The sequence below is a fragment of the Lonchura striata genome, chromosome W (genome assembly GCF_050655825.1).
Source record: "Lonchura striata isolate lonStrDom1 chromosome W, ASM5065582v1, whole genome shotgun sequence".
Classification (NCBI taxonomy): Eukaryota; Metazoa; Chordata; class Aves; order Passeriformes; family Estrildidae; genus Lonchura; species Lonchura striata.
In genome coordinates this window covers 40,503,124-40,518,891 of record NC_140743.1, presented here as the reverse complement: position 1 = coordinate 40,518,891, position 15,768 = coordinate 40,503,124, and the positions used below count along the sequence as shown (strand labels likewise).

At 46.7% G+C, this 15,768-nt stretch overlaps 1 pseudogene; it reads left to right on the top strand.

Annotated features, from left to right (window-relative positions):
* LOC144245861 (3'-5' RNA helicase YTHDC2-like) overlaps nt 1-15,768 on the top strand; it is a 62,163-nt pseudogene that overhangs the window by 17,800 nt on the left and 28,595 nt on the right.

The following is a 15,768-nucleotide window of genomic DNA, read 5'->3' as shown; positions in this document are numbered from 1 at the left end:
TTTCAATTATTTCAATTATTTGCATTATTCTAGATTGTTACTCAGAGCAGCAAAACAGCAAGTTTTGTGCAGTCTTATGTCTGATTTAGGATGTTACTACTCTTCCTGCCCTATAAATGCAATAATGTGTCTTTCATGTCCTTTAAGTAATTTACAATGTTATCATATGATTTTATATTATTTGTATGTTTTATTAATTTGCTTAAACCACAGAATTCTCCTTCCTTTTGTAAAAGAAAAGAGGGAGATGCGGTGGTGTGTCTTTAATTTGATATTTGTTTAATATCTGTTTCCCCCCCCATCCCTAAAAACCCCCTCATCTCCAAGTTGCCAATCCTCCCTTTCCCTGCCCCTTTCCCTGGAACCTTCCCTGTCATGTTAGTTCTGCCCTAAACTCCTCCCCTGCTATTCCCTTAGTGGTTACTGTTCCTACACCCCTCCTCCTGAGTTCTGTATAAAACCTCTGCTCCTGCCCCCGAGGGGGTCTTGGGGCTCACTGAATAAAACCATCCCGTTCACCCTCCAAGTCCCGTGTCGCCTTCGTCTGTCCCCTGCGCGCCACGAACTGAACTGCAGAGCTTGCAGGGGGAAGAGGCCGCCCGTTCTCTTCCCTCACCGTCCAGCCCGGCACGGCTCGGAGTGCCACGGCGAGAGGAGCGCATGCCGCGCCACAACATACTGCCTCTTCCATTCTGAGTTTCTCTGTCTGTTTGTTGGCTTTTGGTTTTGTTTTTAGACAGAAATCCTCATTTTCACAACTTCCCATATTTTATTTTCAAGGGCTGGGCACTGTCAGCCTGGAGTCTGCTTTTGTTTCTTTAGCAGGCTCAGATTTCAGAATATGTTGGAATTTCAATCTCCATAACTTCTAAGAATGCAGCTTCAGGTGCATGTTCAGTTAGAAACTATAAAAAATACAATGTCCTCAAACCATAAGATTAATTGCAACAAATCACGTGTTTGGGGGTTGTTTCCAAATCTTGGTAATCTTTTTTGTTCTGCCTTTTACCTTGCAGATTTGTTTGTACACAAAACTTCTGACTCCAATTAATTGTCTACTTGTAGACTTTTTTATGAAAGCTCCTGATCCTCTGCCTGCTGTAACTGTGAGAAATGCTGAGCATATGCTTAAGGTCAGAAAAGGAATAGGTTTAGATGGTAATTGTATTTGATCCCAAATATTTGGTGTAGCAGTCTGTCTTACTGACTTCAGTTTGTACTGAAGCTGGTTTTAATTACTTAAGGATGTTTTGAATTTTTGTTTATTGTCTGTTTTCATTTTGTGTGTGGGGATGTGTTTTTCCATGTCAAGGGAAGAGAATGCTTCAAAGTCTTGTCTCTGTTAATAGTTTGACTTGCTTCTTTAGTATTTGGAAACAAGTCTAGTTAATGCCCAGTATTGACATCCTTTCTGCTTTCACTATAAATTGATTTTGTCCATTGTACCCGTCCCCCTCTCCTTTATTTGCTTGTTTGTTTATAAACAGACCATAGATGCCATGGACCCTTGGGAAGGTCTCACTGAGCTTGGTTATCAGCTGACTGAATTACCTGTAGAGCCACACCTCGGTAAAATGGTGTTGTATGCTGTAGTTCGGAAGTGCCTGTATCCTGTTCTGACCATTGCCTGTGCTCTTGCCTGCCAAGACCCTTTTGTGCTGCCCACACTGGCCTCCCAAAAGCGTGCAGCTGTGCTGTGCAGGAAGCGTTTTGCTACCAGGACGTTCAGTGACCACATGGCCCTGCTCAGGGCTTTCCAGGTAGTCTTTCATTTCAGAGAGTACTAATCACAGCACATCAACCAAGCAATGCAGATGTACCAATCTACTTGGATGTAGAGTGGTGGACTGTGATTAAGTCCTCAGAGAAGACTTTCTTTTTGCCTAGTGGCTTTCCTGTGTATTGGACTCATAAATTTGTGAGGGAACCCTTTTTGTAGTATGTTTTGTTGATATTTTCAAAACTTACAAAATTTTGAATGTTCCAACAATGTGCCTCTTTACATCCTACTGTACTGAACTTCAAATCATGTTCATAATGTAATGATCTTTATTGCTTTAACTTGACATAATCATCATTCTAGTGAACACATAAAAAGAATCTAATTGTTGAACAGAAAAAAGAATCTGGTTTGATACATTAACTTCGAGAGTGGGTTTTGTGTTCATTTTACTGCATAAATGTAATCTTTTTTTTAAAATTCAGTTTTTAGTTTAAGGCCTTCAAACTAATAGGCAAATATAAAAACATTTTCAGGCATGGCAGAAGGCACGCAGTGACGGCTGGGAGAGAGCCTTCTGTGAAAAGAACTTCTTATCCCAAGCCACAATGGAAATCATTGCAGGAATGAGAACACAGTTGCTTGGCCAGCTTAGAGCCTCAGGTAGAAAAATTGGAAACAATTTCAACGTTGTTTTAAAGTCAAGCATATATAAATTGTAACAAAAATCATGTTCACTGGTGTAATTTTCCTTACTTAATTTGAAATACACCTTCATGTACACATTCATGCAGGGTATGGTGTGGATGAGGAAGTGTGGCTGATCTCACTGAAAGAACCCTCATCTTCACATGCCACTGCATTTCATGTTTTAATAAATTATTCCCATAGGAAATGTCTTTATATTGTAGAAAATAGTGATATACTGTGTTAGTATGAAACCCCTTATCAGGAAGTATTTCAGTGTAATGGTTTCTTCTTGGTGCTGTTAAGGTTGGCAGTGGTGAAAAATGCAACAAATAAGTAGTTTATTTCACCTTTAATTCTAACTCCTTTTAAGAACCAAACACAAGCTAACATGGCACTGTTTTGTCTTTTTCATTTGTCAGGTTTTGTGAGAGCCAGAGGAGGAGCTGATATTAGAGATTGTTGGAGTTTATTTTTAGGTTAGGGGTGGCTCTGTGTGGTGGAAAATTATTTTTAACTTGTGCTTTTAAAGAAAAGCTTAGTAGTTTTTTGTTGTTTGGTTTTATGGTTGTTTATTGTAAGTTATTTAAAATATTGGTTTTTTGGGCTGCTGCGGTTTGTTTAGCAGCTTAGGTAAAGGTACATACACTTTAGATTTTTTTTTTTTTGACTTCTGGTTTGTTTTTTTTCTCCCCCTGCCCAGGGTTGGTGTTATCTTTTATATGGTATATTATGTGTTAAATGTTTATCTTTTTTTTAATGCTTATTACTTATATTAAATGGTGCTTTTTTACTTTAATTTGTGAGTGCTAATATTACTAAGAATATGGAGGTAAGGAAGAAGAAAGAGGGAGGATAGGACAGGCTTAAATCCTTCTATCTTAAAACTTTTGACTTTTATGTATAAAACTAAAACTTCCTTGTATAGGATTTAAAATTCCTTTGTATAGTACTTTAAAATTTTTCTTTTTATTTTGTGACTACTTTTACTATAATATTTAAATTTTTGTGACTTCTTGTTTTTTTTTGTAAGGTTGGTAAATTATTTTATGGTTTAAATTCAAAATCACAGCTGTTTCTAGATGCCTGCCAGGGTTTCAAATGCTTCTGACCTGGACCCTGAACATCTAAAAATGTCTGAGGGACATTTTGAGTTTCGACAAGAGATGTTAATGCTAACCCTTGAAACGCGGATGAAAAATCAAACCCCACAATTCTAATAAAGATTTGTAGGGAATGGGTATGTTTATTAACAGCGCTGGACGCATGTGGGGACTCATTGCCCTTCAATGGACATGCACACCTCTGAGAACTCCCGATCCTTTTTTATTATCCTTACTAATTTCCATATGCATAGAATTCCACAATAGGTTCATGCATATTCATTTGCTAATTTCACATTACAATTACAGCTAGTTACACTTGTGCTCAGTTTTTGTCAGAAAGTACAGAAAGAACTCCTGGGTCACTCTGCCCTGTCTGTTTCAAGGTCCAAAGAGTCTTTCTTATCTCTTATCTTTTAGTGTGGAAATTTGCATTCTTTCTCCTTAGCTGGGGTAGTTCCCAAACTAAACAGCATATTTAGCAAGCTCAAAGTGGCACATTTCACCTAAATCCAAATGGATTTCTACCTTGTCTCACTCTGAGAACTGGGCTGTAATTAAAGCTGCCATAGTGGCTGGGATGTATTCCAATCTTGTGCATGTAGACAGAGAAAGCCTGGTGTTGACTGAACCAAAGGAGAAGAAAGTGCGATTTCATCCTACCTCTGTTCTTGGTCAGTCTCAGTATATAAAGGTAAAATCACTTTGAGTTCATAGATCAAAAAAAAAGGGCACTAAAATCTCTCACATTTTAGAAATGTCTTTTCCTAGTTGTCAGTACTTTTAAAGCAGGATGGGCATTTAACACTACAGCTTTAGAAAATACTGTTCTACCCAGCTGATAGAATTGGAGTTGATTCATTTTTCCATTGTTTCAATTAGTCCTTTGTCTAGATGGAACAAGGAAAAATGGCAAAAAAAACCACCCCAGTTATAAAATTGTTTTAAAGATATAATGATCCCTACACATAAAAGCATGTTTTTTTCTGAAACTTTTTTTTACACATATCTTTATAAAGAAAAGTATTTTGTTTTATCATGGTAGGATTATTTGTGGATCTGGTTGAATTCTCTCATGCTTTCTTATTTGCATGTATATTTTATATGTATATAATTATACATGCATTTATTTCCCAAAATACAGAATCATAGAATGGTTTGGGTTGGAAGGGACCTTAAAGCTTATCTCATTCCAACCCCCTGCCACAGGCAGGGACACCTTCCAATAGTCCAGGTTTCTCAGAGCCCCACCCAGCCTGGCCTTGAACACTGCCAAGTTGAGTCATCTACAATGTCTCTGGATAAAGTGAGAAATACATTCAAATTTGCATTAATTACATGTAGAGGGTATAATAGCCTGGTTTTACCTGCTCTTGCACAGATTGCCCCAGCAAATGGACAAGCTGCAGCCATCCAGGCCCTACCTACAGACTGGCTTATATATGATGAAATGACGAAAGCTCACAAGACAGCAAACATCAGGTGCTGCTCTGCTGTGACATCTGTCACTGTGTCCCTCTTCTGTGGACCAGCCAGACTGCCAAGTAATGCCTTGCAGGCATCTTCATCCTTTCAAGGTACACTGGTGACGTGCCTATCCCTTGCAGCCCCAGAAATCACCAAGCTAGCCCAGATATATGGGACCTTGAGGGAAGGCAGGTCAGGAGTTGGGCAAAGATTCAAAAGAGGCTCCAATTCCCCAATATGGTTGTCCAGCTGTTTATTCCATGAGATGAAGGGGAAAAGAGATAGAGAACAGGAAGGGACATGGCCTTATCTAGGCTCTGGACAGAGAGGGCTTTCTGGCTCTCCGCCAAACCCATTGGGGCAGGAAGGAGAGGACCATACTTATCAGATCCCAGTCACAGGGGTCCCTGGAAAGGGAGAAAGCATAGCCCGAGCACACTGTAACACCTCCCCCTTATTTGTTTAACAAGGTTACCGGAATTCACAAGGTTCAATTTAACCCTGAGTATGTGTTTACCACCAACTACAGTTGGCGGCGTAGTCAGACCTCCTTAGGTTTGTCAACTCTATTTGGTTGACTTCTGAGGTAGAAGGTATGAGACCTTTGATAGCTTTGAAAATCAAGTGACATAGGATCCTGAACGCCAAGGTTACAAGGAACAGAATAACAAGAAGTAACAAAATAGATCTAACAACAGAAGTCCACCACCCCGTGAATCCCCAGCCCTTGAAGAGTTCTCTGAACCAATCCTCAGATTCTTGATTCACTTGTCTGATCAGGCTGTTCATGCTTTGAAGGGCAGCATGGATGTTTGGAGCATTTGCAGTCAGGTTCATGCAACAAAGTCTTTTGAATTCCTGGCATTCATGTCCATGCAGTAACAAAAGAAAATCTATAGCAGCACAGTTTTGAAGTGTGGCCTGTCTGGTAATTTCCTCGTCTTCTAGGAGGAAGCTGATGGCGGCAGACATCAAGTTTACCTGTATGAGTACCCAGCACACTAGGTGGCCCAATTCACTTAGAGTTTTGGCTGCTGTGACCCATGAAAGGAACAGGGACACAGCAATTATTTTTGACGTAGCCCAATAAAAAATTTCTGAGTTACAATTTGGGTCCAGATTGTCCGCACGCCTCTTTTGAATTTTGTTTGCCAATTTGATTTTGTGAGTCCATACACCAATTAGTTTGGTTGGGTGTCAATACAGACAGCCTCCCTATGATACATGGCCCTCCTAAAAGCCAAGAAGGAATTCCTGCCCACACCCAATCCCCAAAAATCAAGAACAATCCCTTAGGGAGACCTCTGGGACTGGAGTGAGATGGGTTGTCTGCCCCGATATGGCTTGTGTTCTGACACCACCTTCTTGCAGTAAACTCCCCACAATGTTGTTTTATAATGTGGTACTCATTAGTGTTAGAAGGTTTTGGGAGGACCGAAAAATGTATGCAGTAAGCTGCAGGAGAGGAACCCAATAGCTCTAACTCTTGGGGTTCCTGAGCCATCCTGGGCAAACCTCGCAACCACTCCTCTAAGGATTTCATGATCACCCCAACTTGCCTCTGATGATCTTTGTGTGGTCAGGGGGTGTGTGACTCTGGGATTTCATTGGACCTATGTTTGTTAAGGCCTGATGGAATTCTCCAGCCTGGCATGGAATTCCTACCAGACAGGTGGACATAGGGTCCTTTGCTGCTGCAGTGGACAAGCAAATGTTTTCCTGCTGAAGTGTCTGTGCCAGGGTCACCCAGACATTTTGACGTGGCTGAGGGACGATCCATGCAGCTGCCTGATTGTTCAGCATTAGCAGGATGACAACTTGGATGAGGTTCATCACAGGGTTGAGTGGGAGGTAAGTTTTCTCTAAAAGGGAAAAACAAACATTTTAAGAACATGTTAAAAGTTTCTGTTTCTGCTGGAAGGAATTCACACTTAGGAAGATTCTCCTTCTTACATTCAGCGGCGTCTTCTCTTTGAAGCATCAGCTACTTGCTTCCTGTCCCCTTTTGTCTGACCTGGATTCTTGGGGACAAAAGGTTTCACCCACTTTTGGGGAATCCACCGTGGGCCTGAGGGAGTAGCTACACACGCACAGCCACGACCCCAGGTCATGAGCTCATAGGGACCCTTGGTGTCCCAAATTTCTGTATCTCTAATCGAGACCAGTGGACACAGACAATTTGAACTGATTGCCACTGTTAAAGTGACGTACAACAGGTGGACTCATGTTTTCAAAAGAACAGTTCAGAAAATTGATGGTAAACATGGCTTTGCAGAACTTCTTCTGTGGAGACATCCACAGAGCTGAACTGCTCTGTGTTTTCAATACCTGCTTGAGCATCTGGTGTGCATGCTCGACCACAGCTTGACCTGTGGGGGAGTGGGGGATGCCAGTCTTATGTTCCACTCCCCACTGCTGGAGAAATTGCAGAAACTCCTTGGATGCATACACTCGCACATTATCCGTTTTAATTAGTTTTGGAATCCCCAATACTGAAAAATCTTGCACTAGGTTCTGTTTGGCATGTGCAGCCTTTTGTCCTATATGAGCCAAGGCATACATTGCACCTCATAATGTGTCCATGCTTACATGAACACATTCAAGGCGACCAAAACTTTGCATGTGTGTGATGTCTGTCTGCCACACCTCACAGCTGCCAAGGCCCCGGGGGTTTGCCCCCATGCCCATCGATGGCACGGCCTGGAGCTGGCAATTGGGACAGTTGGCCACAATGGCTTGAGCCTGACTCCGTGTTATCTGTAACTGTCGGATCAGACCTGGAACATTCTGATGGTAATGCTGGTGACTCAATTTGCCTGTTGGAAGATGTCAGGGAGACGTGCTTTTTCAACGGGAGCAGCAAGGGTGTCTGCTTTGCAATTCCCCTCTGCAATCTCACCTGGCAAATCAGTGTGTGACCTCACATGCATCACAAAGAATGGATGCTCTCAGTGAGAGATTAAATAAATCAGCCTTGAGAGCAATCTGAAGAGATGTTCATTCTCTATTTCTTTGAGCACTGCCTGCTCTGCCCTGGATACTACTCCTGCCACATAGGCAGAGTCTGTCACCAAGTTGATTGGCTCAGAGAACCTCTCAAAAGCTCTTACCACTGCAGCCAGTTCAGCCACCTGGGGGGATCCCTCCACAAACTCAACAACAGCTTCCCAATGCTGAGTCTTTGGATTTCTCCAGGTCATCACCGACTTGTGGGAAGCCTCAGGTGCATCCGTGAACACTGTGAGAGCATCGAGTGGTCTCCGATTCCTTTTCTCTTGAGGAATGAGGTGGAATTCCTCCTTGAACAACTTGTTAGATGGGGCATGGACTGATATTTGTCCCCTGTAGCTGTCCAGAGATAATTGGAGACTGGCACTGCTCTGGAGCAAATGCTCAAACATCCCTTTGGTCAGTCTCTCAGGAGAGCTCCTTCCCTCCTCAGAAAGCCTGTCTGGGAGGTAAATACATGCAAAGTCACACCCTGCTAATTCACACAGTCTCACCCTGGTCTTCCGAATCAGCTTTGCTATCAGCTCTTGTGGCCTAGTGTTGGTCTTGGAACTTTGGTGCGAGAAAACCCACTCTATGATCAAGAGTGGATCCTTCTGCCCCTCGATCCATTGGAAAATCAACCTATGCAAGTGTGGCAGCTTTCCTAGAACAATGAACTGCAAAGGAATGTTTAGTTCACACCGATGTGCCTGCCTCTCTGACAAAGCCTTCTGTACCTTTTCGATTGCTGTCTTTGCCTCTGGGGTCAGTTCCCTGGGGGAGGCCAGCTCCCTCTCCCTCTTCAATAAATTGAAGAGAGGTTCTAGGTCCTCATTTGTGAGGCCTAGCCAGGGTCTTACCCAATTCAAAGACCCACACAAAGAGTGGAGGTCCACTAGCGTTTTGGGGTTGCAATTGATCTCCAATTTCTGTGGTACAATGGTCCTCGCAGCAATCTCCAAACCCAGGTATTTCCAAGATGGCATACTTTGAACTTTGTCTTTCTGCAGTTTAAATCCGACAGAGGTAAAAATTTTAACCACTAGGTCAGGTGTGTATTGGAGTATAGTCATTGGGAACATACACAAGCACATCATCCATATAGTGGAAGATGATGGCGTCCTTTCTCTCTGCACGTACCGGAGACAGTAGCGAGGCTATGTATTGTTGGCATATGAAAGGACTAGATTTTATACCTTGGCGCAAAAGTTTCCAGTGAGAGCATTTCATTGGGGCTTCTTGATTGATGGTGGGAACCTATAATGCAAACCTCAGGACATCTTCAGGGTGCAATGGAATTTGGAAGAAACAGTCCTTGATATCTAGGTCAGCCAATTGCCAATCTCGAGGGAGCCTTGTTGGACTAGGCATCCCTGGTTGGAGTGGATCCATATCCTGTACAATTTTGTTTATTTCTCGGACATCGTGGAGCAATCTCCACTTGTCCTTCCCAGGTTTCTTTATTACAAAGACTGGGAAATTCCAAGGGCTATCTGTCTCTTGTAGGTGTCCTTGAGCCAATTGCTCCTCCACAAGTTTCTCAAGTGCCTCGAGTTTCTCAATACTCAAAGTTCACTTTGCTACCCACCTTGGGGTGTTATCCAACCACTTCAGCTTGTGGGCAGGGCGCCTCACAGTGGCTATTTCCAAAAATCTTGGGGTGTTTTAGGAATGATTAACTGGACTCCCCACTGGAACATGGTGTCTTGCCGCGCTCCCGCCCCGGTTCCCTTTGTCTCAGCCCCGGCTAGCTCGTCCTGGGGCGAGAGTGGGCGATGGAGGCACCCTCCGCCGCTCCCAGCTGGGGTTTGGAGAGTGCCTTTGTGGGTTCCGGGCAGCGCTAGCAAGCCTCGCGGTGGTAAATGAAGAGCGGATCCTGCTGGGGGCTAAGTCCGAGTTTATTGTAGCCCAACGGGGCCAAATGTCCTAGAACGGTGCCAGCCAACAGGAACAAGCACAAGGTGCTTGCACTGGCTTATAAACTGTAAGGGAGGGGTATCCAACGACCAATGGGGATAGGGATAGGGGGTGGCTCCGGGATGGGGGGATATGGTGGGGTCCAATGGGGGAAGGATATGGGGGGAGCCCCAGGCCCTCGCCCAATCTCCCGGTGCCCTGAGTAGAAGCTTCTGGATGGATGGGAAGGGGCACCGAGTGATAGACAAGGCACCCGGGGGGGGTAAAATGCCTCTTTCAGGGTGATGGATAGATACTGGGAAGGCGGGAAGGGCGGACAAGGCGGGAAAACTGGGGATAAACCAAGTTGCACACGGGGGTACAAAGGAATAAACCAATACATAATACAGGGATAATAAAACATATACATAACGCAACTCCACATCTCCTCCTTTTTTTGTTTAAAAAGAAAGAAAGGTGAAGAGGATAAAGTAAGTCTTTAAACGGGGGCTTCACAGTCACTGGGCTCATTTTGAAACTAGATGTTTCCTTTTTCTGGAAATTCTTTTTTTTGAAACCCTTCTTTGTTCAAGGGTTTCAGTTCATCACTATGTTAAAGCTTGTAATAAACACAATGAGTCCCAGCAGCAGCAAAAGTCTTGTTTCTTTAGAAAGCAACTGAAATTAATAGTCGAGGTAGGGGAGGTCTAACTCAAAGGGGAACAGAGAATCTCCGGAGCCAGGGAGGGAAGAGGGGGGACCAGGTGAGGGGGACCTTTTCCGCCGTCGGAGGGCGGCGTACCCAACTTGAGGACTGTCCGGTTTTCTCTTCTGGGTCTTAGGGACATATGGTCTGACGAATTTGGAAGGGACCCATCTCAGGCCTGAGGGCGTGGATACGCAAGCGTACCCCCGTCCCCAGGTGACCAAGTCATAGGGTCCTTCCTGCCGCCAGGTCTCAGGGTTTTTAATGAGAACTGGCGGCTTTTCCCTGACCTTGCTCTGCTCGTAGGAATTAAAGTGCCTCGCGATGGGGGGGTTGAGGCACTCGAAGGAACAGTTTAAGAAATTGATGGTAAAAAGGGCCCGCGCTAACTGAACCTGGGGGGACTCATTTTTAGCTGACGACTGTTGTTGTTTAAGCATCCTTTTGATGCTTTGATGAGTCCTCTCTACCACGGCTTGACCTGTCGGGGAATAGGCGATGCCAGTTTTATGTTCTATTCCCCATTGCTGCAGGAAGCCTGCGAATTCCTTGGATGTGTACCCGGGGGCATTGTCTGTTTTTATCTGTTTTGGGACGCCTAGCATGGAGAAGGCTTGTATCAGGTGTTTCTCTACTTCCTTGGCCTTCTCCCCTGTGTGGGCAGAGGCGAAAACTGCTCCGGAGAAGGTGTCCACGGAGACATGGACGTACTTCATCCTCCCGAAGGAGGGGATATGAGTAACGTCCATCTGCCACACCTCACAGGACTTCAGACCCCTAGGGTTAGCCCCTGCGCTCACTGATGGTAGTGGGAGCGACTTACAGGACGGGCATGTGGCCACAATGGCCTTGGCCTGGTCCCGGGTTAGATGGAACTGCCGGACCAGACCAGGCGCATTTTGATGGTAAAGCTGGTGGCTGATCTTTGCTTGCTGGAACTTGTCCGGGAGCGGCGCCAGCTGTGCGGGGGCGGCAGCGAGGGAATCGGCACGCCGATTACCCTCGGCCAAGAACCCCGGCAGGTCGGTGTGTGACCTGATATGCATCACATAAAACGGTTGCTCTCGGTGGGAGACTAGCCTTATCAGCTTAGAGAGCAACCTGTTAAGGGCATCGTTGGAGACACCTTGCAGGATTGCATCCTGTGCTCTAGACACTACACCTGCTACATAGGCCGAATCAGTTACCAAATTAAAAGGTTCAGAGAACCGCTCAAAAGCTCTAACGACTGCGGCCAACTCAGCTACTTGAGGGGATCCTTCTACTTCAACAACATCTGCTTCCCACTGCTGAGTTTGAGGATCTTTCCAAGTCACTACTGACTTGTGGGACCCTCCGGACGCGTCCGTAAAAACTGTTAGAGCCTTTAAGGGTTTTTTGCTCTGAATTTGTTTTGTTGACAGAGTGAATTGGATTTCGGAATTGAAAATTTTGTGGGCCGGTCTCAAAACAGAAATTTTTCCGGTGTAGCTGTCCAGTGCAAACTGCAATGATTCATTCTCTTGCAGCAGGTGTTCTAACATTGCCTTTGTGAATTGGCCCGATTCTAATTTCAAAGGAATGTGGATGTGATCAAAGTCACACCCCGCCAGCTCCCGAATCCGCGTTCTCGCTTTGCGGATTAGCTCTGCCACCAGCTCTTGTGGCCGTGTCAACCTTTTGGATCGTGAATGACTCAGGAATACCCACTCTATGATGGAGAGTGGGTCCCTTTTGTCCTGATCCTTGCCCTTTCCTAGGGTGTCTGCCCATTGGAAGATGACACCGTGGAGGTGTGGCAGTCTGCCCAATATGATGAATCTGAAGGGCAGGCCCGGATCGTACCTGTGGGCCTGCCTGGCAGACATTGCCTCCTGGACCTTCTGCAAAGCAGCTTTGGCCTCTGGAGTGAGTTCCCTGGGAGAACTAGGCTCTTCCCCCCCTTTCAATAAATTGAAAAGAGGGGCTAGGTCTTCGTTGTTAATACCTAACCAGGGTCTCACCCAATTTAAAGACCCACACAGCTGCTGCACGTCGGCTAGAGTCCGAATTGAATTTTTTATGGCCAATTTCTGCGGAACAATGGTCCGCTTGTTTATCTCCAAACCCAGGTACTTCCAAGGTGGTATTCTTTGAATCTTGTCCTCTCGCAGCTCGAACCCTACAGCAACCAACGCACTGGTTGTCAGTTCAAGCGCGTGTGTAAGTAGATCGCTGTTGGGGGCACAAATAAGAATATCATCCATATAGTGCTGGATGATCACGCCCTCGGTGGCTGCACGCACAGGGGACAGCAATGAAGAGACGTACCACTGGCAAATGCTTGGGCTGACTTTCATGCCTTGGGGAAGAACTTTCCAGTGGTATCTCTCCATTGGGGCTTCTCGGTTGATGGAAGGAACCGAGAAGGCGAACCGTGGTGCGTCATCAGGGTGTAGGGGAATTTGGAAAAAACAATTTTTGATGTCAATGACAGCTAATTCCCAATTTTCTGGTAACATCGTGGGGGACGGCATCCCTGGCTGGAGAGGACCCATGTCTTCTATTACATTGTTGATGGCGCGAAGGTCATGAAGGAGGCGCCACTCGTCTTTGCCAGGTTTTTTTAGGACAAAGACAGGGGAATTCCAGGGGGATGTTGTTTCCTGGATATTCCCTTTGGCGAGTTGCTCCTTCACGAGCTCCCGAAGCGCTTTTAATTTCTGTTTATTGAGCGGCCACTGCTCTACCCACACTGGTGTATCTGTGAGCCAATTAAGTTTCCGGGTAGGACGCTCCTCAGTGACTGTTGCCCGAAAAACCTGGGGGGTCGGGATGTTAATTGTGACCCCCCACTGGGCCATCAGGTCTCTCCCCCATAAGGGTTCTGTGTAATCTAATACGAACGGGCGTAAATAAGCCGATTGTCCGTTCGGCCCCTCAAATTTTACGATGTTTTTTGATTGCTTTGCCAATTGAGAACCCCCTACACCTTGAATTTTCCCTGCCACGTTTTGCAATTCCCAGCGTGACGGCCAATCCCGTTCGGGAATGACTGTTACGTCTGCTCCTGTATCTAGGAGACCGCTTAGGTGTTTGTACTCCCCATCCTTCCGCATATAGCAGGAGAGCTTTGGTCTTTCCTTCCCTATGACCTGGGCCTGGCACATCTGGTAGCTCTTCTTCGCTGACTTTTTCCATAGATCCTCAGGGTGTGCCGGAGGCCCAGATGCTGGAATGGCTTGGGCGATGATTTGGCCCTTGGGAAGGAAGACTGGAGGATGGGGGCAGTGCAGCCACACCACTAATCGCTCGGTGTTCCTGGATGTCAGGGATGGTGCAATAGTGACTTCGAGAGGCGTGAATTTTGTGTCCCCAAGAACGATGTACTTACTGTGGAGGTTCCTCCAGGTTCCTGGGTCCTCTGTGTCGACAGCGATGGAGTGCCAGTCGCTGTCCCTTAGGTGCAGAGCTTCAGTCAGGGCCAACCTATATGGGGAGAAACCAGATACGATGTTAAGTATCGGCTTGGGCTGGTTCGGGCCTCGACCCAGCCAAGCAGTGGGAATGAAATCCACATCTTCTCTCATATAGGCTGGTTTGTCAGCCATAATCTGGTGTGTCAAGTCCAGTGAAATGTCCTCAGGTGGGCATTGCAGGTAGTCGTCCCTCCCCTCCTCTGATGTTATAGAACCCACCATATTTATGTCCTCGCGCAGGCAGGGACTGCGCTGATGACTCAGTTTTTTTGTTTTCCCCCCGAGTTGGGGGCACTCTTTTCTTGTCGCTGCTGTTTAAACCTAAAAAACTCGTCCCTCAGCGGGCATTGGGAAGCCCAATGTCCCTTCTGCCTACATAGATTGCAGGCCTGATGGTGCTGTTGTCCCCTCGGGGGTGCTCCTGTAGGGCGGCGATCTGGAGAAGGGGTGGCTGGCGGTGTCACGGCTGCAGCAAAAGCCACTCTCCTTGTTGGTGGTTTAGGAGTCTCTGGAATGTCTTTAGCAGGAACTGTCACCTTTCTCGCACAGACTTGCAGCATGCTTTGAAGGGTAGGCTCAGGGTCCAGGGGCAGACTGAGGATTGCTTGCCGGCAAGCGTCGTTAGCGTTCTGCCTCGCAACTGTGGCAAGCATCCCCTCTCGCAGCCTCTCGTCTGGGACCTGAGCCTCCATCGCGTGATGCAAGCGATCCACGAACGCGACAAAAGGTTCTAGGGATTCCTGCTTTAGGGACAAGAAGTTAATAACCGTACCGCTGGGTCTTAACTTAAAAAACGCCTTTTCTGCTGCCCTAGTGCTGACTTGCAGCGCCTCTCTGGGGATTTTTTCCGCCTGCTTGGTCCCCATTTTCCAATCCCCCTCCCCGCACAAGTGGTCTAGCGATATTACAGCCCCATCCTCATCCCTAGAGCTATCTGCATTGGCCCAGAGGTCAGGTAACACCTCTCTGATCTCCCGCTTCCACTCGGACTCCCAGATGAGGAATTCTCCGTGGGTAATTAAACAGGAGAAGAGAGTTCGCATGTCTGCTGGGACATATTCTTTGGAGGAGAGGGTTGCTTTTAATAAGCCTCGGAAGTATTCGCTTTCCATCCCGAACCCCTTCTTGGCCTTGCAGAGCTCTTTGATGGTCTGCTGGGGGATGGGGGACCACTGTGCAAGGGGCCTACCCCCCCGCCGCGGGGTACAGGTGACAGGTACGGCCGAGAAGGCAGGTAGGGACTGGGGTGGATCGGGGTTCCCACGCTCCCCCCCCCCGGAACCGAAAGCGTGGGAACTGGAAGTGGGGTCGTGGGAACCAGGGGACGAGGCGTGGTCTGGAGCAGGGGGAGTGGTATGGTGGGGACTCCCCTCCCCGGGGGTGGAGCTGAGGGGTGGGATGTTGAATAATTCAAGGAAGGGGGAGTTGACGGGGGGTGGAGGAGGGAGGTGGGCGGAGAAATCCGGGGAGCAGAAGGGGTTGGTCTGCCGGAAGGGATTATGGGAGGGGGGAGGACAGGGATCATGGGAAGAAGGAGCACGAGTGGCGGGAAAACCCACGCGGTCACCTCCATCTTGTGTCCTGGGGAAGGGGGAAGAAGGGAAGTCATTTCGTGGGGTTTGGGGATGGAGGATGGGGGATGAGGGATCTTCGGGGGTCTGGGATAACTGAAAACGAACGGAGTCTCTACGGGACGGGGCTGTACAGCGCGGGGAAGAAGGGGAACGGGTAGAAGCAGAGACAGTGCCTGCACCGCTCTGC